At 36.6% G+C, this 22,942-nt stretch overlaps 1 long non-coding RNA gene across 4 annotated transcripts in view; it reads right to left on the bottom strand.

Moving 5' to 3' along the window:
• Positions 1-22,942, bottom strand: part of LOC104006041 (uncharacterized) — a 137,185-nt gene that overhangs the window by 71,321 nt on the left and 42,922 nt on the right. For 2 of the 4 annotated variants that reach the window (XR_010156552.1, XR_010156551.1), the window contains exons 3-4: positions 7,048-7,187; positions 2,255-2,361 (exon numbers count right to left, since the gene is read on the bottom strand). This is a non-coding gene — a long non-coding RNA (uncharacterized LOC104006041). The remainder of the gene's footprint in view (positions 1-2,254; positions 2,362-7,047; positions 7,188-22,942) is intronic. The other 2 variants (XR_010156553.1, XR_001716872.4) reach the window with 1 other exon arrangement.

The following is a 22,942-nucleotide window of genomic DNA, read 5'->3' on the forward strand; positions in this document are numbered from 1 at the left end:
TTTCTTTTCTGGTTCTTATTAATTTTTGTTTCATTTTATAACTGTTACTGAAAATAATTTTGTCACATAGAGAGGCGTTATTAAAAATTATTTTCTCAGGATATTAAGTATGATGGCTCCTACCCTACCCATCTGAATCCAAAATGTGAGACTGAAGGATCACAGCCAGATAGAACACCCCCCTGTAATTGGATCTCACCTATTTCTGTACTTCCAAAATGCTGTCTGCCAGAATTCCTGGTCACCCTGATACAACGTACCCTGAGATGTTAACACCCAGGAAAACTTGGACCCTAGCAGGTTACCAGAAATCTAATGAAGATGGAGGAACAGGTGTAGTTTTAATTGAGCCTCATTGCCTGCACTAAAGAATACATACGTGTTATTGCATCTGGAATTTTGGTCCTGGGAAAACAGAAACCTTTTTCTTAAACACATAAAGGATTAAACGTCTAGGCTTTGGCAAAGGTTGACTCTCCTTGGATTTACTGTTTCCCTTACATAAATATATTTGGCTACTCTCCTGAGAATTGTAGTAGTCCAGCTGCTCATGTCTTAATTGGAGCCCAGAAATCCCTTCTATTAGGAAACTGTACCCCTTGGGACAGGGATACAAATCTGCCTCTTTCTTTTCCTTTGTTTATTTTTCTTGGCATTTTGTCACTTTGGATTGGCTAGAAGATGGCAACAGGACATATCAGAATCACTTAGGGAAATTTTACCACCTATACACATCATAGACTTATATCAAATCGTCAAGGGAGAGTACATGTGTGAAATTTGAAAAGTTGCCCATGTTGAGAACAATTGATTCAAAGTATTGTATTTCAAACTACAGGTTACGCTCTATTAGTGGGTCATGAAATTAATTTTTTGTTGGTCACAAGCAGCTTTTTTTTATTATTTTAGATTCAGGGAGTACATATGCAGGTTTGTTACATGGCTATATTGTGTGATGTTGAGGTTTGGGCTTCTAATGGTCCTGTCACCCAGGTAGTGAACATAGTACCCAGTAGGTAGTTTTTCAACCTTTGCCCTCCTACCCACTTTTGGAATCCTTAGCAGTGTTCCCATCTTTGTGTCCATGTGTACTCAGTGTTTAACTCCCACTTATAAGTGAGAACATGAGGTATTTGCTTTTTCTGTTTCTGAGTTAATTCACTTAGGATAATGGCCTCCAGCTGCATCCATGTTGCTGCAAGATACATGATTTCACTTTTTATGGGTGTGTAGCATTCCATAATGTATATGTACCACATTTTCTTTATCCAGTCCACCATGGATGGGCACCTGGGTTGATACCATGTCTTTGCTATTGTGTATAGTGCACAAGAAACAATTAAAAATATAATTGAATAGAATAAAAATAATCAGAGTGCCTCATTTGCAGTATGGGAAAATACTGTCTTGGAAATTTACAGAAATGTTTGTTTAAACTGTGTGTGTGTGTGTGCATGTGTATTGGGTGGCAAAGTAAAATATGTTTCTGACTGTGAGGCATGTTAAAAAAATGTCTGCAAACCATTGACATTGAGGGCCCAGTGCTGAATGGTAGGCTCAGGGAGTGGCCAAGAAAGTCATCCTCCTACTTTCTACAAAGGTTCTGAGATTTTACCTGCCTTTGAGGCAGGGACACTGTAGCTCCACATGGTTCCATCCAGGTTTCCAAAACCCTGTCTTTGACTTCTCCCTAAGAAACTTGAGAGGCTAAAAGGAGACAGATGGAGGAACATTCCTGGTCTCTCTAAGGATACCCAACAACAACAAATCTGCATCTGCACTAAAGCTATTAATGAGGAAATTGCTCATTTTATTATTTCTTGTTCTCTCATGGACTGTCCAACATGAAGAATTTCTTTAAAAAATTAGAGGAAAGGAAGCCTTCATCTATCTGATGAATTGGTAGGGTGTTCTCCCCTTTGGCTGCAAGGCTCCAAGGCTTCTGGAGTGTTTGACGCTTGTCATCGTGGTGTGATTGCAGCTTCATTCTTGCCTTAGTCTGGACTTTCTTTCCTGTATTGTGTTGTGTTTATTCCATTCTAATGATAGGTGTACAAATCTCTTGAAAAAAAAAAAAAAGATGTGTTTGGGAAATATAAATATTCCTCCATTGGGCAGGAGGGATTCTATAGCTGGGACTAGCTTGGACAATTCAGAACTCAATTCAGTATTATTGATTTACAAGATGTAAGAAAAAGCAAGCAAAAAAACCCAGAAAACACGATTTTAAGGTGGACTTTTAATGCCTGCTTACCTCTAAATAATAGGGTTTTTTCTTTTCTTTCGTTTATTCACTCCTAAATTCATGCCATGTTGGTGACTGCATACTCTCTCCCACCAAACTGCAAGACTTGCTTTTTTCTGGATAAAAGAAGGATAGAGTTAGTAGAGGAGAACCAAGGCAGCCCAAGAATTAGAAGTTGACATATTAAAAAGTTGAATCACGAAAATTTGCCATGGACAAATTTTCCATGAAAAGGGAAAGAGGGGAAATTTTGATAATATGCCTTGTCCCCTTCCCTGACAGATTTTTCTCCACAGTAAAATAACCTTCTAATATACTATATCATTTACTTTTTTATTTTCCTATCTCTCTCTTCTACCTAAAATATAAGCTCTATGAGAGGAGCAGGGATTTTTTTTCCCTGCTGCTATACCCCCAGCACCTTGCACATAATAGATGTTCAATTAGCTCCAGAATCCACACTTTTAACCAACATTCTGTTGTTCTTCTTGAATCTATTAGTAGTTTCTGCCACCCCACCTTCAGCCAGCCCCATAATAGCTAAGCTGCTTATTTACTTGAGTCTGTCAGGCATGAACCTGTATAATATCAAAAAGAGGGAAGAGGATATGTTTTACACTGAAGAATCCTAGTTTGGGCAAGACTTTTGCATTTCCTCTAAACTTTCCTCATGCTCCAGCTAGTCTCCAAATACCACAAAGGAACCTAGCTACTGGCCATGAGACCAGCTATTCTGCCAGCAGCCAGGGTCTCCCCGCAGCCCTGTATGCACAAGAACAGCTGCAAACACAAACACAGCTGTTGGGTTTAATGGACTATTTCTCCGTTTCCCCTCTTCCTCATTTCACCCGCAAACAAACTGTAGAGATCAAAAAAGTAACTCAAATGTACTACCATTAAAGCCACACAGTAAGTTGGAACTCTGGTCTTCCTTCCCTTGTGTTTCATCAAAAAGAACTGGCATGTGGAGATAAATAAATGTTCAGTTCATTTTAGAAATCCTGATCACTGAGAGAACAACAAGGCAGTGGCAAAACCTCCCAGATATTAAGTCAGAAAATCTAAGTTCTCATCATACGTTGGAGACTCCTGTAACTTTAGGTAAATCAAATTCTTTCTGAGGCTCAAGTTTCTGGTCTGTAACAAGCAAATGATATCCTCAATTACCTCAGATGGTTGCTGAAATGGCAAAGTTAAACAGTATGTTGTGAGAACATGGGGAACCACAGAAATACAACATAATATCAGATATTAACCTTCCTTGAAATCTAGATAGATAGATAGATCGTTCAGAAGACTACAAGTATGTAGAAAGGGCAGGAAAAACGGCAGATGATTATCCAAAAGTATGTTTGTAAGGCATCAAAATAATTTTCTACCTTCCTAAATTTGCCAAATGAGATCTTTAATAGCACTATTAAGTATGTTGCATATTATTTTCTTCATTTTAGGGAATGAGGCTTAGAGAACATTAATTTATTCAACGTACATTCATTAACCACCTCCGATGCAAGCACTGAAAATTAAGCTTTTCCAAGCCAACATTTCTATCAAGCAGCAAAATCAGAATTCACACTCAGGTCTGTTTGTATCATACTAACAAACATGATACAAAATGTCTGGAAGCTGTAAAGAACATTAGAGTTCATTCATTCCCAACCCTCTACTCCAAGCAAGGATAGAGAGAAAGACTCTTCGCATCATTAATAACGCAGGTGCAAGCATAGATAGGTTGCTGATAACAATCTCAGATGAAAAAGCCAACATATGGGATGACAAAGCAGAATGTGTTAGTTAATCCAATTTCTTAATCATTCACTGGCCACCTAGGCTGAGCCAGGTAATATGGTAGGTGATTGTGCAGGTACAAACATGTAACAAATATTTCCCTACCCTGGAGATGTACCAAAGCTAGGGGGCAACAGACGGAGGAAAGGACAAAGACATCGAAGGACACCTGAGGATCATCCTTGACCAACTTGTTTCTCAGCACAGGAGAGACAGTCCTTGGGAGTAACTTTACATGTGTTGTGGTCGTTGTTTTTAATGTGTGTGGGGAGAGTGAGAGGACACTGGCATTTTTAGTGAATGAAGCAAGTCAATTTTGTGCTGTTGATGTAAAGGTCATCCCATAGGTACATTGTGTAAGGCCTGGGGGAAAACAAGTCATATTAAAAATAATCAATGTTTGGCTGTATATACTAACATTTGATTAGCACTTTAGGATTCCCAGAACACTGACAAACGGATTATCTCTTTCAGGTTAAAACATTATAATTTACCAAAAAACCTGGATAACTTTCTATGCAGAAAATGAAAATACAGAAATTCTGTTCTCTTTCTTCACTTTTCTTCTCCATACAAAATCAACCCTCCTTAACTCATCCCCTCAAGTTTGCCAACGTTAATCATTTCCTATTAAATTCCATTGGAGACAGGGGGCATAGAGAGAAAATGTATGCCCTTGCCCTTTAAAAAAAAAAAAAAAATATATATATATATATATATATATATATATATATATATATATATTCTGAAACATATGTGGCAGGCAGCTCAGAGAAATGAGTCACATTTCCATATGAAGATTCAGGATTATCAGTAAACTTGATGAAAGCTAAATTCTCTTTCCCAGGCATAACTGCCACACAGGAGCTTCTCTCCCTCCCCAGCTCTCAATGGTTCATTATTATGCAGGCAGCAGTTAGAATTCTGCAGAGCAGGAAGGCGTAGCTAATCTCTGAAGTTTAAAGTTTGTTAAAATGCACGTAACTGTACATAAGAAAAATCTTAGATTCTTCTGTTTCTTAAATGCATATGGGGAACTAGGTTTGAAATTAAAGATAAAAAAGAAAAGTGAAGAAAACTGTTGTTTCTCTGGGTGTCATATATTCATCAGGATAGAGCTGCAGAACAAATTCGATGAAATAAAATTAGTGTTTATAAGTCAATGTGAACTCTAAAAAAGCATCTGAACACAGAATTTTCCATGGACATTTGGAAACACTTAGTTTCTCAGCCCCAACTCACTAATGCAGGTTCAATGAATATTAGTGAAGAGGAACCACCAAGGGATAAATGGATCTTTAATTTTTATTTCCACTCTCCTTTTTTCATTCCCCAAAATGGCCCTTTCGGGAACATCAAACACCGGGGCCTGTCGTGGGGTGGGGGGAGAGGGGAGGGATAGCATTAGGAGATATACCTAATGTAAATGACGAGTTAATGGGTGCAGCACACCAACATGGCACATGTACACATATGTAACAAACCTGCACGTTGTGCACATGTACCCTAGAACTTAAAGTATAATAATTTTTTAAAAATGGCCCTTTCGATGCCTCCTTAACAGTTCAAACAGATGTCTTATCCTTTGTGCCCTGTACTTGGAATCATACTTGTTAGCCTACTTTCATATAGAATGCTTTAGAATTGGCGTTGTCCCGGAAGTCACTGATTACTTTAAAAGGATACTTCCATGCCTGGAATAGGATGGCCCAATCCAGGCATAACAAGAGTGGCCACTGAAGGAGATTTCATCTGAAAGCAAATGCCAGTCACTGATGGGTATCAAGAATGGAGACATAAAGAGCAGGAGCTCATTCAGGAGGGAAGTTTACAGTGAAGAGAAGGGAATGAGCATTTATGGAGTGTCTGCATGAGGTCTGCTGCTTTGCTGCATTTTCTCATTCAATTCTTACAACTCTTCAGGTGAACATTATTATGCTCCTTTTTATAAATTAATTCTATCAGCAAATATATATATATACTATCTATTACATACATAGACATCTATTTTTATTCATTGTTGATAAGTAAACTAGACTAGAAGGTCCTCTCCCTTACGGATATTATTAGATAATATAATTCTAAAAGGCTTCATATCTAGAAAACATGTATGCATGTGTATTAATAAAGGGCTATTAAATCAGTGACTATACACTTCTAATAGCCTGATGCACATTCCATACCTTTGGAGTTCTTTGTCAATTGTAAAGCAAATATGAGAGTTTCATTTGTGGGATATTATTAATTATATTGGGATATCTCCTGATCTGAAAAATGGGGATAAGAATACTTACTCATAGAGCTGCTTTAAAGGTTGCAGGAGACAACAAATATATGTTTATGGGCTCAATAAATGTTATTTGCCCTTCTGTTTTGCTTTATTTCTCTTCCAAGTTATTCAAGTTATTCTCAAGTTTCTCTTCCAAGTTATTCTCTTCCAAGTTATTGGTAAATGCCATTTACCAATAAGTAAAATGCAATCTGAGAAGCATTTATATTGGATTCCCATAAGGGGAAAATGATTAATTTCTTAAGCAATGAAAAGATATATTTTGAAGGAGCCTTACCTGTGAAATGGTCTCATTGGCTGACATCCATGAACAGCATTAGAGAAAAAAATTGTTGAATCTAAAAAACATATTTTATGCTTTCATACCACTCTGTAATTTTTAAAAACCTGAAATTATAGGGCAGCTTTATCACAGCAAAGTCTTGCCCACATTCTTCTTCTAATATATCTCAAACTTATAGTTTCAGGAAAAACATGAGAATGAAAACAGCAATATTTGGTAAACACCAAAATATCAGTGATGCTACCTTTAAGAAACATTTAAAAATAAACTTGCGCTGAACTTGTTAATAAGTGCTGTGCTTTTATTCTCATTCTCTCTGTCTGTCTCTCTCTCTCTCTCTCCCTCGTTCTCATTTCTGCCAATTGTCTTAAAGATGTTACAGGGTTTAAAACAATATATTGTCATAAATCTCCAAAAGATGGTGATGGAGAAAGGCATTACCAAGTTGGACTTAGGATTCTTCCCCCCAGTTAAAAAAGACGCCGATCTCCCTATTTCTTCACCAGTTTGGCTGCTTTCCCAGCAGTCTTTAGTGATGAGGAATATTTATCAGTACTTTTTCTTCTTCTTCTTGGCCAACTCTGTCAAAGAAAATTCCAAAAGAGAAGGCAATCTCAAAATAGTTGTCTTACTAGAAATCAACAAACCAACAGAATCTTACTATCTAAACAACTGTTTCCCAATTTTCTCCAAAGTACAAAGGCATGCCTGTGGAGTGCTTCAGTCTACGTTCCAAGAAGCAACAGTGAACACTTTTTCCTCTTGCAATAAATATCCACAGTAGAGGCCATCAAAATAACAGTTTGGTCCAAAAAAAAAAAAAAAGGTCTTTATCCTGATTACCAAAATCTTTTGAACATTTACTTTCATAAGTTGAAGTATAATTAGACATAATTATCTGTTTCTTTGTAATGTCTTCCAGGAGAGTCTAGAAAACAGTTCTGACATAGCAGTGTGACCTTATATAAATAATTGTTCCTCCTTCTGCCCATTCTTTAACTACCAACTGAGATAACTGTTAGACCATGGTTTTCAACAGGGGTTAATCCCCATTCCACCACCACCACCACTGCCAGCAGCAGCAGCTGCTGCAGCACCCACCCTCTGCACTCTCACCCAGATTTTGGCCATGTCTGGAGACATTTTTGGTTGTCACAATTGGGGGATGCTACTGACATCTAGTGGGTAGAGGGCAGGGATGCTGCTAAACATCTTACAATGCACAGGACAGCCCCCCACAAAAAGAATAATCTGGACCAAAATGCCAATAGTGCCAAGATGAAAAACCTTGTTAGAAGATCTATGAAGACACTTCAACACTGAACTTTTACAAAGAGTTACTGCATATGCACAAATATGTATACACACACAAATATATATCGAACCAAGGTTCCCACTTAAATAAGTCTCAGATACATCTTGATGTTCCAAACAACAAGAAGGAAGTGCAAAAATTCGGCAGCTGGCCAACTAAGCAACATACACTAAGTGTTTGCAGTAGACATAATATGGGCAGAAAAATGTCTTACAATGTAGTTTCAAATGCAACAAAAACTCAGCCATTGTGAGCCCCACCCAGAATAAATAAGGTGGAGAACATCTGAAAGAGGGAACAGCTGCATGGTCTATAACAACTTTTACCTCAAGTCAAATCCTGATGGAAACCTAGTACTTTGCTCAAACTAAAGCAAGGTAACCGTGAAGAGAAGTTTATGAAGATTTTTAAATAATGTATTCTTCAAAGGAATTGGTCCATGGATCTGACCATATATGTATCCCATTGATGTATCCCATTATAACAGTCAGAGCAACTAGATAGCCAGATCGAAAACACATAGATCACATTTACAATAAAACTAGATGGCAAGGTATCCACATGGTGTGAATCCCCAAAATCACACAAGGTGGAAAAGCCACCAGCAGCCACAAGATGTTCATACTGCCAACATCAGTGCAGGAAAAAGCAAAGAAAAACAATACAGGTCTATGGACTAAGAATAGGAGAGCCTCAAAATAGCCAGCAGATATTACTAGAAATCTTGGCAAGCCAATTTGAGAATAGGAGATGACACTGGGACAGTTTTGCTCAATCTAATATCATGTGTGTACAAAGGACATAAGTAAATACCTAAAAGAGCTGGAGCAGTCTAGCCACTGTGCACACTGGAAACTGACCAGCCAGGTGTGTCTTTTAGGATGGGGACTCATACCGAGGAGAAACTGGTGACAGTGGGATCAAAATGAAGCAGGTCAGGCATGGTGGGTGGTGCCTGTAATCCTGGCTAAGGCGGGAGAATTGCTTAAAGTGAGGAGTTCGAGACCAGCCTGAGATGCATAGTAATACCCAGTCTCTAAAAAATTTAAAAGAAAAAAAATAGCCAGACATAGTGGCACATGCCTACTGTCCCATCTACTCAGGGGCTGAAGTGAGAGAATCTCCTGAGCCCAGGGTTTTGAGGCTGCAATGAGCTATGACTGCACTACTGTAGACAACAGAGTAAGACCCCTTCTTTAAAAAATAAATAAATACAATTTTTTAAAAGTTAAGCAAGATATGGACAAAAAAAAGACAAAGAAAAGAAATGGTTCTGATCTAGAAAATTAGCAAGAAATCTCAGAAATCAAGCTGTCATGCTTCTTGGCACAACATAAAAATAAGCAAACAAACAAAAGGAGAAGAGGGAGTTCTATAAAGTTGCACAGCTATCTGAACCAAGGCTCCTTCTAACATTCTCAAAAAACTAAATTAACATGAAAATGAGCAGCAGGAATGTATTGAAGTCTATATCTTAGATAGTTACTATAAGAGAAAAGATAAATAAGAAACAGAATAACATCCTTATAGTTCAGGTCTGCCCAGTAGAACTTTTCCTGGTGATGGAAATGTTCTATATCTGTGCCATCCAACATAGTGGCTCCTAGACACATGTGACTATTGACTAATGAGCCCAGGGAACCAAATTTTAACTTTATTAAATTTTAACTAATTAAAATGTAAATAGCTATATGAGGCTAGTTGGTACTATATTGTATAGCACAACTATAGAAAAGAAAAGCATGCCAGAAAAAAAATTTCAAAAAGCAATCAAAACTGTAACATAATACTTCAAAATGATTTAAAGTCATTAAGAAAGTAATACAATATGACAGTAACATAAATCAAAATTAGAATAATTGACTGAGATAACACTCAAGAAATAATTAGAAATTAAGAAACAATTATTTTAAAAGTGAAGACTTAATTAAAAGAAAATGAATAAATAACAATACTTTGAAATAAATAGAAGAAAAAAGGAGAAAAAAATTAAACATCAAAAGCAAATGAAGAAAGAGATGAAAATGACGTGGGAAAAGAGAGAAATATTGAAGTAGTTAAGAAGACCCAACATACGGATAATATGAATACCTGAAGAAGAAAACCAGTATTGATAAGCACTAAAACAAATTCTCAAGAATATAATTCAAAAACAAATTTCTGAAATAAAAAAGACTTGAAACTACATATTGAAAATGTACAATATATACTTGAAAATATAAACCCAGAATAACAAAAAGCAAGAAATAAATATTCTTGTAAAAGAACAGGAATTTAAAGAAAAAATTCTTTTGGAATCTGGACTAAAGAACATATGACTTACATAATTGATTGGATTATTAGTTTGTCATTAGACTTTTCAACAACAGTTTATCCCAAAAGAAAACTGAATAACTGATTTAAAACACTCAAGAAAAAAAGTGCACCAAATATTTTATATTCAGAAAAACTAACATTCAAATATACAGGAGACAGACAGCAAGCGATAATAGTTCAGTTTCTATTCTCCTCACGAGTACTTCTCAAGGAATCTACTACAGAACAAGCTTCAAACAACCAAGATCAGTAGAGACTGGTGAAAAACATTAAGTATGTAGCAATTTATAGAATTAAGTGAGGATTAAACGGGAGAAATTATAGTATGTAATGGCTATGTGATCTAATAATACAAATCCAATAAAACTATTAAAAACCGTGGGGAGTACAGGACTAACATATATAAAACAAATGATAAACTGTTTTCAGTTTTTTTAGAATTGGCAATGGTGGTATTAGTATCGTTGTTCTCACCCTATTGTATGTATAAAAAAGGAAAACAAATAATTATGGGGTTTCCTAATTCTATTACTCCTGTGCCCTTGAGAACTAAAATTCTTGGTGCAGAATTCAGAAGACAAGGATATAATATAGATCCAGATAAATTAAAGCACACTAAGCTTAAATATAAATTGGAAATATTGGTATGAATTTATAAGTATTTTGTGTGTTTACACTAAAAATATTTATTTCAGTAATATTTTATATTTTTGTATTTACATAATACAACATATAATGCATATATTATTCATATGATAAAGTGCATATGTTTGTGTCCTAGCTCTGTCCACTGAAAAGGCCAAGAAACAATGATCAACCAAGTAGAAATAAGGCTCTCTCGTACTTAGGCTGTGGTTTTGAAAAACCATCTCTATAAAAAAAAAAACAATCAAGCAGCAGAGCTTTTCAAAATATAGCTGTTTTCAGGTCAGCATCAGAAAATGTACAAGATGACCCTGAAACATCTTGACATATCAAATGGATAGCAGAGAGTCCATGTAAGATTACTAGGGTCATGGCAAAAGGTCTCAGAAATCAATTCCTCAGGATCTCACTGGCCAAAGATGAAACAATGTAAACTCGAATAAGGATAAGCATTCCAACAGATTGAAAACCAAGAAATATATTTAAATTATGTTTGAAATCCATGAGTTCATATGAACCAATTGATCTTAAATTAAGTAAAAAGACAGCAGTCTGTCACTAGGTAAACAAATGATAGATAAGGGGACTCACCTCCTTTAAAATCTTCTTCAGCGAATAAGAAAAAACAAAATGATAGAAAAACACTCTTTTTTAGCCCCCCGTGAAGGAATACATTTAAGTATTGAGACTTAACAGCCGCTGACATCACAAAGAAACAAAAACCAGATTTGATATGTCTCTCAGTGAAGTGACACAAAACCAAAGGGATCAAGCCTGAGATGCAGCTGACAACGTTTAGGAAATCAAGGTGGTAGAGTAAGTTATTAAATTGTCCCTTGAGTGTGCCATCAGCAAAATCTAGACTGCAGGTAACTCTGCAGCTAAGTAACCCAAGTCCTTCAACAGGTAAGTTATGAGAAAGTGAAAGCGAAGGGGGCCTATAGGATAAACAGGACTTAAAAGAGACGTCAAGTTAAAAAGGAATGGGCAAGATTAAACTGTAGTATCCAAGGACTGATACTTGAGTAATAAACCATAAGGAAATTCAAGGAAGTGATTACTATAAAAGTAAAAATAGGGACTAACAGAAAGTAAGAGAGGACATTGTAATTAGGATCGGGTACCTAAAGGAACTTCTGCGGTGACTGGAAATATTCTGTTTCTTGGCCTGAATAGTGGTTACAATGATCATTGGCTCAAAATAATTCATTAAGCTCTACACTTGTTTTGGATTTTTTTTATATCTATGTGCATGTGTGGGGGAATTTTAGGCATGGATTTTCTAGAAGAACAGAAGGAACTTGAGTTTGACTATTTCCACCCTTTCTGCTAAAATGAGGTAACAAGATTTGATCCTTTGTTAAAGAGAACTTTATGGAAGATAAGACCTTAAGTCTCATCATGGTTCCACCATTACCTTCTGCAAGACATCATGAAACACTCAATGGCTCTAGTCTTCAGGTTATCTTCACCATAGCCAGGCAAACAAGGCCTGCACCACGTGGCTCAGGAGAACATTTTCAGCCTCCACTTCCATTCCACACAACTGCCAAGCCTCTCACTTCTGTTCATCATTATCCAAACATGTCTCCATATCTCTCCCTTTATGATTTCCTTAATTGTCCTTATTCTCATGCCTTTAACCCATTATCCTTTGTAATCTACTTCAAATGTCACTTCTCGAAACTCTGAGTTTAAGCTACTTTTTCCTCTGTACTTCTAGACCACTTTGTATGTGTGGCTATTGACATAGGAGTTACCATATTTCTAACGTTGTTATGTCTGTATTCTCACTAGACAATGAGGTTCTCAAGAGCTGCATTTTCAAATCTGCAGTTCTAGTACAGAGGTTCTAGAAACATTGAATAAATGGATGGATGCATGGATGGATAGATATATAAAAACAAGAGGAGGTAGTAGAAATATTAAGTTACTTTAAAATCTAACATTTTATGATTCTTTTTTCACATTAGGTGATAGGCAGTCCTTTGATAAAGTGAAGATCTCCTAGGACTTACAAATTAGTAAGAACAAAAGATCATGCTGTGCTCCTGCCTCATCTGAGGAACTGGGATGTTTTCTCCTTGCAAACGCTGCAATGGATAGTACTTCTCTGGTCCTTACCATTGTATAATGACAAGTTTAGTGTGTGTGTGTGTGTGTGTGTGTGTGTGTGTGTGTTTTGCTTGCACCACTGTGGCTTCCTTCTTAGCTTTATGGAAATAAATGTCCATTGAGGATAAAGAAAGAAGAATTAGAAAAGAAACAAAGGGTAAAACCCAAGCCTGGACTAAATGCATAGATACAGTGTTAATCTTCATACTGGTAAGAAATGAAATTTGAGATGAAAACACAGAGAATGAGACAGATGCTGGTTTACATTTATTTACTTTTCCTATACCAGTCACTCAATCTAAGTTTCTTCCTCCCTACCTATCCAAATGCAGTGATGCATAAATATTCTCCCATGAAGAAAGTTACTAGTTTTATGTAACTAACTTCATTTGAAGTACCTGTAATTAGTGCCTGTAGAAGCCCATTATACATATTAAGAAGGAATCATAGTATTTAGACAAGAAAAACATAACATGTACATTTGGATAAGGACCAAATTTCCTTCAATAAGAAATAATACTATTCCCTCTGCTACACATAAACTACATTTTAAAATTCTCCTTCTGCCGAGCTGTAGTATATTACATGAATCTTATAATTTCTGCAACATTTCAATTGTTTCCTTATTTTTCTGGCCTTTTCTTGTTACTTGTTTAAAAATCTCCTTGCATTGGCCTCCTGAGCCTGTTGGAGTAATATTATGAAGCAAATGACCAGACATAATGACTTTCCAAGGTCCTTGTGCTTCCTTATTAACATTCAGTTAGCATAAGTCCTGACTTTATTATTGACTACATTGAATACACAAGACACTGACCTCTGCCATCTGCAACTAAATCTCTTCCTGCAGATCTATTGGAATGGTTTCATATATAGAGGAAGCAAGAGAAAACAAAGCAGCAGCCACTTATCTTTTCTGTCCCTAGAAACTTTAACACACTCACATCTGCAATCCAAAAAAGGAAAGAAAATCCCCCTTGTAAAATCTAGAGTGAGGGTTAGAGGAAAAATTCAAAATGGCAATCCCAGATTCAGATTCATCTTCCTACACTAAGACCACTAAATAAACAGAATCAGATATATCTGGCCACTAGAAAGCAAAATCACCAGCATATATAATTGATTACTGAGTCTCAAAATCAACTGGTAGGACCCAAGGAGTGTTTTCATTAGGTCATGATCACTTTAACTTGTGTGATTACGGGAAAGTCTGCCAATTTAAGATTGTTTGACATTTCCACTTATCCCCACACAAAAGGATTGATGACATTTTCTAAGTAACATATGAAATAGCAAATTGTCTACCTTGGTCTTGAAGCTATTGGTGAGTCTCAGAAATGGAGCCCAGAAGACAACAAGGACATGATGTACTGAGTTTTGTTCTGAAGACCTAAACTTGAGTCTTGATTCTGCCACAAACTGTGTGGTGGAAAGTGACTCCAACTCCCTGAATCTCAAATTTTTTAACTTGACAAATAAGAGGATAGTAGATAATCTCATGCCAACATGAGCCACTTATGTAGGAATTTATCACCATTCCTTTCTTTCCCTCCTCTATTAAATTGGATTTGCCTTTCTCACATTAGAGAAGCATGTAGTCCAATATATCTTTGCCACCAGAGGTGAAATGATTTAGCCATATGTCAATTTTCAGAGATGGTAAAAAGTAAACCCATGCCCATATAGGCTGCTTAAAAAGTGAAAGTTTTCTCTCAGCATACTTAATTGAGTGTTTAATAGAGACATCAATGTTAGGAAGGGCAAAGGCAGTAGAAGTGAATAGGAAGCCATGACATCACACCGTGATGTGTACTAACATCATCCATCCATACTTCTGAGGCTTCAGGAAGACAGTGGCTTCTCTGCTTCTCCGAAGCACCTCCTTCTCCTCATGTATCTGCATTCCTTTACCGATGCTCGATAAGAGAACAAATTCAACTAGATCTGTAGAGGACTTTGAGGTTTGTAAAGCTCTCCCAAATATGTTATCTCATTTGGCCATTAACACAGCCTTTTGATTCAATTAGGTGTGAATGTATATATGCATGTGTCATTATTTTCATTTACAGATTTAAAAAACTAAGTTTGAGGGAGATTAAACACTCTTAAAAAGTGTATGTAACTACTAAAAGACTGAGCTGGAATGCCAAACCAGGGTTTCGAATTCTAAATCTCAATTACTTTTTATTCTACAGTATGCCACTGATTACCTCAACCCCTCTGCACAATAAAAATTTTATAATTTTTATTAGGAAAAAGTTTAGGAAAAGAATCTTATCTCCCTCCTAGATTAATGTAAAAGAAATTTAAAAAATGAAAAAGAGAGGTTAATGACTTCAAATGAATATTTTGGGTACTATACTACTATACCAAAAGATGATCAATGAAAGACAAGTAAGATATAAATTAGGAGGAAAAAATAAACTTTCATTGGTTATAACTGGCTCCACGTATGAAATAATTTTTTAAATATCAAAAATTATGTTGGAATATCAAAAATTATGTTGGTGTTCTATATGGAAGATGATCATCAACTGTACTCCATTTCCTTGAAATGTTAAAAAAAAAAAAAAAAGCAAGAGGAATTGAGATTAGATGTAACCATCATTTTAACAACTTGATTTTTATTATAAAATTGATGTATGCCTAATCTTTTAAAAGGTAAAATCACAAATGAACAAAGAATAAAATTACAAACTCCCATTCTCTTCACCCAAAGATAACCATTATTATCATATTGGTAAATGTCCTCTCTAGGTTTGTTTTTTATGCATAAAACATACTCTTTTTTCTGTACTCTACATATAATTTTATACATTTTATTTTTATAGCAAATTACTATGAATATTTCTCTACATCATTGACTATTCTACAATAATATTTAAAAGGCTACATAGTATTCCCTCACATGAATATGCTGAAATTTAGTTAACTAATTCAATAGTTACATTGTCTTCAATTTTTGATATTTATAAACAGTGCTTCAATAACACCCTTGTAAAATATGTCAGCACTTTTTTATAAGTGGAGATTTGGGGTGCATCTCAGAGGAGATTTCTAAACATAGAACTGCTTACTAAATAGGTAAGGAATTATAAGCTTCTTTTAACTTACTACAAAATTGTCCTCCAGAAAACTTAAACCAATGTTACTCCATTAACAACATGTGAGAATACTGTTTTTTTCCCCAGCACAATGATTACTCTGTTTACTAATTACTATGTGATACGTGAAGAATATTTCACTGTTTTAATTTGCATTACTTTATCAGTGTGCAATTTTTTTCACATGTTCACTGGACATCTCTTATGAAGATATGTTAATTTTTACCCAAGAAAGAAATTTTTGACCATGGTCTATTATAGTAAGTCTGAGTTGCAGGTATTCTTCTCTCGAGTTCTCTGTAATAATCATCTAAACTAGTTTCAAGAGAAACATTCTTGAAAACAGAAAGGATAAACTTGGTGAATTCTGAAGATCTCTACCAGTCTTAAATTCCTTTCATTCATTTATTCACTTAATCCTTAATTGAGTGTCATCTTACTTCATATAGCATTTCATAAGTTTATGTAGAGCTTTTCCATGAAATATTTTATCTGATCCTCATGATAATCCTATGAAGGCAAATATTAACCTAGGTTTATGAATGACTTCAAGAGGTACAGAAATTCCTTCAATTGTTTGTATATTTGTGCACAAGCGCATTTGCTTGCCAGAGAAAGCCAGTAGCTTTCACTGCAATCTTAAAGGCTGAAAACCAATGCCTTTGTGACGAAGAGAGGGAATCCCTTTATAGCTCTATTTTACAATTAGAGGGAAAAAAATTAATCGCCTTGTCTAAGTCTCAAGGCTAGTAAGTGGTGGCATGAGGACTAGTTTTGCTAGCTCCAAGATTAATGCAAATACTACTGCATTTTATAAGTATATAGAAGTGTTGCAGAATTATAGCATGCCATCCTTGCCCTAAGGAACCCCATGACTATTGGAAGAGCCAAGCCTTATGCAATGAAAAGTTAAATAAGTTAAATTAAAAAATCACATGCCCATATGAGATTTCATAAGACTCATATCAGCCAGATGATAAAGGACTTGAATTTCAGAAATTACCTGAAAAATTCAAACTAGACTTCATAGAGAAGAGACTATTTGGAGTGAGGTTTAAATTTTAAGATGAATAGGAGGAAAAGACAATTCTATATTGAAACAGGGAAGAAAGAAAGGTAAGAGCACAGGTCCAACAGTTGCAATGTGCATGTTCCAGAGATATTCAGTAGACCATAACAACTTTGGGAGGAAATTTACACATGTATACATTGCGTTGAGTGTTGAAACCACTCAGTGTAGGTTTGTATCCTAAGTCCACCATTAGTTTGCTGTGTTACATTAGAAAAGGAGGGCTGGGGGAGGGATAGCATTAGGAGAAATACCTAGTGTAAATGACGAGTTGATGGGTGCAGCAAACCAACATGGCACATGTATACCTACGTAACAAACCTGCACGTTGTGCACATATAACCCTAGAACTTAAAGTATAGTAAAAAGTATTATAAAAATAATAAAAAAAAAAGAAAAGAAAAGCTCTCAACTTACCTAATTTGCAGTTTGCTCACCTGGAAAATAGAGGTAATAGTACTTATTGTGAAGGACTGCTATTAAGTTTTAATGAAATTCTTTAAGCATATAATATAATACCTCTCACATAGTAGAGTGTACAAATTACCCGCTTCTCCCCTGAGAAGAAGATACATCTTAAAAATAAGTTGGACAAAATTTTAGAAAACACAGAATGCAAGGTTAAAAGTTTAGAAAAATCAATTAAGATTTCTTGCACTGCTATGGACTCAATGTGTCCTCCAAAAATTCACAAGTTAAAGCCCTAATCCTCAATGTAATGGTATTTAGAGATGGGGCCTTTGAAAGGCAATTAAGTAATGAGGGTGGAGCCCTCGTGATGGTTTATAAGGGATATGATGGTTTATAAGAGACACGAGAGCTTTTCTGCACTCTCTCTCTCTCTCATTCTCTCTCTGCCATGTTAGGATACAAGAAGGTAGCCATCTGCAAACCAGGAAGAGGGCCCTCACCAAGAACCAAATCAGCCAATACCTTGATCCTGAACTTCCCAGCCTCCAGAATTATGAGAAATAAGTATTTGTTGTCTAAGCTACCCAATCTATGGTGATTAGTTATAGCAGCCCAAGCAGACTAAGACATCACTGAGCAGCAATAATATAATAAAAACAATATTTTATGAAGGTAAATTTCACATTTGGGGGCATGATAGATTAAAAAGTAGAGGAAAATGGAGTTGAGAAGAATGGGCAAGATAGTTCTTAAATATTCCAGGCCAAAGGAGTGGTAATGTCTAGTCTTGATGCTAGTATGAAAAGTAGGAAGGAAGGTTCAATAAAAGGAGACATTTTGAAGGATTTGATTGGCTATGAAAAAGAAAGATGGGGGAGGGAAAAAAAGATAACCTTGGGTGATAATACTTAAGGATATCAGAAGTAAGAGCTAGTTCAGAGAGATGAATATTGTTTGGTTATAAACAAATTCAGTTTTAAGTGACAATAGACTGTTATATCAGTCAAGTTACAGCCAAAAACACTTGAGTTAATTTAAGCAGAAAATAATAAAACAGGGAATTAAATACTTAAAAATAATTGGGAGCACTAGGAGAGAGGATTCTAAGCTGGATCTCTAGAAATAAATCCAGAAGAATACTACTAAGCTGATAAGACCCTGTCCAGGAGATGGGGATTCAGGAGGCTGCCACTAATTCTTGACTTCAGAAATCCATCACCATAACTGTGATCCAGAATCACACATGAAGCTGGTGCTGTCACTACAACTGCTCTCCACGGCCACAGAGTGAGTGAGTAGACACATTCCAGTGCTGCAGAAAGCTCAGCCTGGATCAGTGGCCATGCTTGGTCACAGCACAATGCCAAAGCAGCTGGACCATGGCCTTCCTCATTTCTGCCTGCCCAATCTCACACAAATGCATCTAGTAGGCAGAACCTCATTTGAACCCAGAAGCCTAGCTACAAGGAGTCTGGAAAATGTAGTGTTTTGTTTTCTTTCAATGTTTTTTTTTTTTTTAAGTTTTCCAGGCTCTGAAATTTAGGAAGACCCAATAGAAGAAAGCTGGAATGGAGATAGCGCCAAACCACCACATGCACCACAGATGTTGCTGTGTAAATATCCAGTAGATAATTGGATAAACATAACCAAAACTCATAAGAGAGATCAGAGTTACAGATAAAGGTCTCAGAAAGAATAGGGGATAGATGATGTTTGACTTGATTAATTTTCTGTTTAAATATCATACAGGAAGGAATTACAAAGCCCAAAAGACTTATAATTGAAGTTTGAAGATACCTACGCACAAATTACTGGGCTTATAACACAATGAATACCTCCAGGTGTTCATGAGGCCAGGAGCAAAAAGGCAAGGGCCACGGGTATCTAACCGTTGCCCACAAATAACTGACTGCTGTGTAATTTCATAAGCATCAGAGTGATCCTGGTAGTTAATTCTCTAACATCCCATCTAACCCACCTAATTATTCTAAGCCAATTAAGCTAGCATTGTTCCCCTTACACATGATTGGTTTAAGAATGGACATGTGAGGCCGGGCATGGTGGCTCACGCCTGTAATCCCAGCACTTCGGGAGGCCGAGGCAGGCGGATCACAAGGTCAGGAGATCGGGACCATCCTGGCTAACACGGTGAAACCCCGTCTCTACTAAAAATACAAAAAATAAGCCGGGCGTGATGGCGGGCACCTGTAGTCCCAGCTACTCGGGAGGCTGAGGCAGGAGAACGGCGTGAACCCAGGAGGTGGAGCTTGCAGTGAGCCGAGATCCCGTGCCACTGCACTCCAGCCTGGGCTACAGAGCGAGACTAAGTCTCAAAAAAAAGAAAAAGAAAAGAAAAGAAAAAGAATGGACATGTGAGCTAATTCCGGCCAGTAAGACACAAATAGTGATTTGTTTAGCAGTGTCAGGGAAGAGCTTTCTCACTCAGAGAGAAAGAGAGAAAGATACAAAGAGAGATACATGCTCTTACTTCTGGATGTTGACTCCTTCCAGTGGGTCCCCTATAACAGATGCTACCCTCTTGCCTAAGAATGAGGTAAAGATGAAAGCAAAATGTGAAAGGGTGGAGCCAAGAGAATCACACAGAAAAAAATCTAGCACCCTAGAATACGACCACAGCTGAAACTCTGTTCTCTGTAGTCTTTTTGCCGAATTGGGCAATTTGAGTCAGAGTTTCCTGTCACTTGCAGCCAAAGGCATAATCGCTGAATCCAACACGATGTTTTTCAGGACACCATCCATTAGGTTTTTCAAGGAATAACCTTTCCTCTTTTCTAGCCTGAAATTTTCTCAACAAATAATAATCAAAATACTTTTAATGGTATAAAAAATTATATGTATGGACCACCATTTGGAGACCATGTTTATTTTTCAAGATTATTTTATTCAATTTAATTGAATCAAAATATTCAAATTTATTCTTCAAGATATAACTGGTTCCCAATTTGAGTCTAAAGTGGGTTCACTGTGGGGCTCTGACATCTATTCTCACTGTGTGAGAATAGATGGTGAACTGACGGGGCAGGTGCCTTCATGCATTTGTATGAATGAGCTTATTTTTAGGTGAAGGTTGAGGAAGGAGTCTAGGTTTCAGAGGAGAGGAGGGAGCATACCTGTCTCCTGACCTAGACCTATGACTCATTAATATACCCTATGGAAAACATCTGAAGAAGTAAACTGAAGAAACTGCTTCTGCAACGGATCATTTAAGACATGAGTTGCAAGCAACCCTGATTTGGTACCTAAGCAAGATGGCTAATAGTGGATAAGAGAAATGCAATGGCTATCATGGCTGCAGTACAAACTCTCAAGTAGTTTCAAGGTCAAAAGACTTAGGAAGAGGGCACAGAGCAAGAGAGAGAGAACTCAGCTGATTTTGTGTGACCATTAATGCTCGTCAACTTGTTTGTGAACATATATGAAATTGGCCTGATGCCTCAAATTATAATTGGGGAGACTTTTGAAAATACTAACTCCAGTATGATCAGGAGGGATGCAAGAACAAATTAACTAGGAGGTATTACTATTAATGCAACACGATTAGGGGAAACTAAGGCTGCGTTTTATATTCTACATTTTATCCCTGGTTTAAATATTTTTATCAAGAAGCTAAACCACGAGACTATGCTCCAATCCCAAACAGAACTGAGATTCTAGCCTTATGCCCTCAGGAATACTACAAACATCTGGAAAGCCACCATTGCTTCAATTTAAGAACACAATTTGTGTGCCTCTCTTAATAAGATTTATCTAAGAAATATGCTTTAGAACTAATGACCAGAAAAAAAATTGTCTTTCCTGAAGAATGTATGTTTTATTTTTTAAAAAACAATGGGAATACTTTATCCAATCATATTTCTCTTCTTCTTTTGGCCCAGTCTCATACTAACTTTTGCCTTGTTATTATCATCTGATGGCTCTATATTTCCCTTATTCTGCCTCCCCCACTCCTAATTTTGTTTTATAGGCATCCATGTGAACAACTGTATATCCTTAAAGGATTGAAGTGTGAAGGTGAGGGGTAAGAAGAATAGAAGGGCTATGAAAAGAAAGAAAGTTTGACTGAAAGAGAGTAAGGAACGGGGGGAAGATGAAAGACGTGAAAAGAATGAAAGAAATAAAGAGGAAAAAGAGAAGGAAGGAATAAAGAGAGGGAGGAAGGGAGAAAGCAGGTGAGGGGGAGAAGAAAGGAATAGAAGAAAAGATAGAAGCAAAAAAATAAAACAAGATAGAGCCTTTTTTTGGAAGAGCACTTCACAGTTTGCATAGCTTTTACACATATGCTTTCTCATTTGATCCTACCAATTTAGAAGAGGAAGAAATTAAATCATCAGAAAGACAATGAAATTTTCCAAAAGCAAGCACTAGTAGTAATTGTTAACAGAAGACACCAAATTCACTCCTTCTGACATCTAATAGAGTTGTCTTCTCACTTGTACCATATGAAATTATAAAACACACACACACACTAAAGAACATAGTCTCCACAAGGTCTCTCATACAAGACAGTTGGTATCAAGAGAAGAGATGAAGTTTTATGTTCTCTCCGATTAGCATGGTAGAATTTTAGACTGAGTCTGGTTATCAGAAGAGTAAGCTGACCAATCAGCACTCAGAGAATCTGGCACTGCCAGGATATAACAGATGAAAGAGAATAACAAAGCAAGCCTGGAAAGCTTGGAGAGGAAATCCTGAAGACATGACAGGGAACGGCAGGCCAAAGGGAGCCTCCAGATTACTTAAGTGTTTCTTCCAACACAATAGTGACCTAAATCTGCTACAGTTAATATGTATTTTAGTAGCAAAGGTGAGTAAGATCTAACTTTCAAATCAACTGAGTTTCTGAGTCAAACTGATAAATACCAATTCCAATTTGAAGATTGTTTTCCTGTCTTTAACAAATTATTAGACAAAAAAAAAAAAGATGCAGAAAGTAATGGCAAGATGGTAAAATAGGAAGTACCAGCCCTCAAACCCCCACAGAAACATTGATTTAACAACCATTCACAGTTGAAAATAAAAGAGCTCCAGTATCCCAGGGAGAGGTTACAGCACCTAGGTGAAGCACAAGAATGAGAAAAAATACACATTCAGAAGGCTAAGAAGAATAGTTTCACTTTACCCACATCACCTCTCCACCCAAGCCAGCATGGTACAGTGCTGAGAGAAATACCTTTGTCCCACAAGCTCTCCCATAGGGGAAGGAGAGATTGAAGTGGATATCCAACTTCCCCAATCTTTCAGGACACTGAGAGGTCCAATTTTGTTGTGCCTCACCCACAGCAGTGAGGGAATCAGTATGACTAAATCACCTAGGGTAGCTAAAAACAAAGAAAAGAGACA

This window comes from Pan troglodytes, chromosome 3, assembly GCF_028858775.2.
Source record: "Pan troglodytes isolate AG18354 chromosome 3, NHGRI_mPanTro3-v2.0_pri, whole genome shotgun sequence".
NCBI classification, from domain to species: domain Eukaryota; kingdom Metazoa; phylum Chordata; class Mammalia; order Primates; family Hominidae; genus Pan; species Pan troglodytes.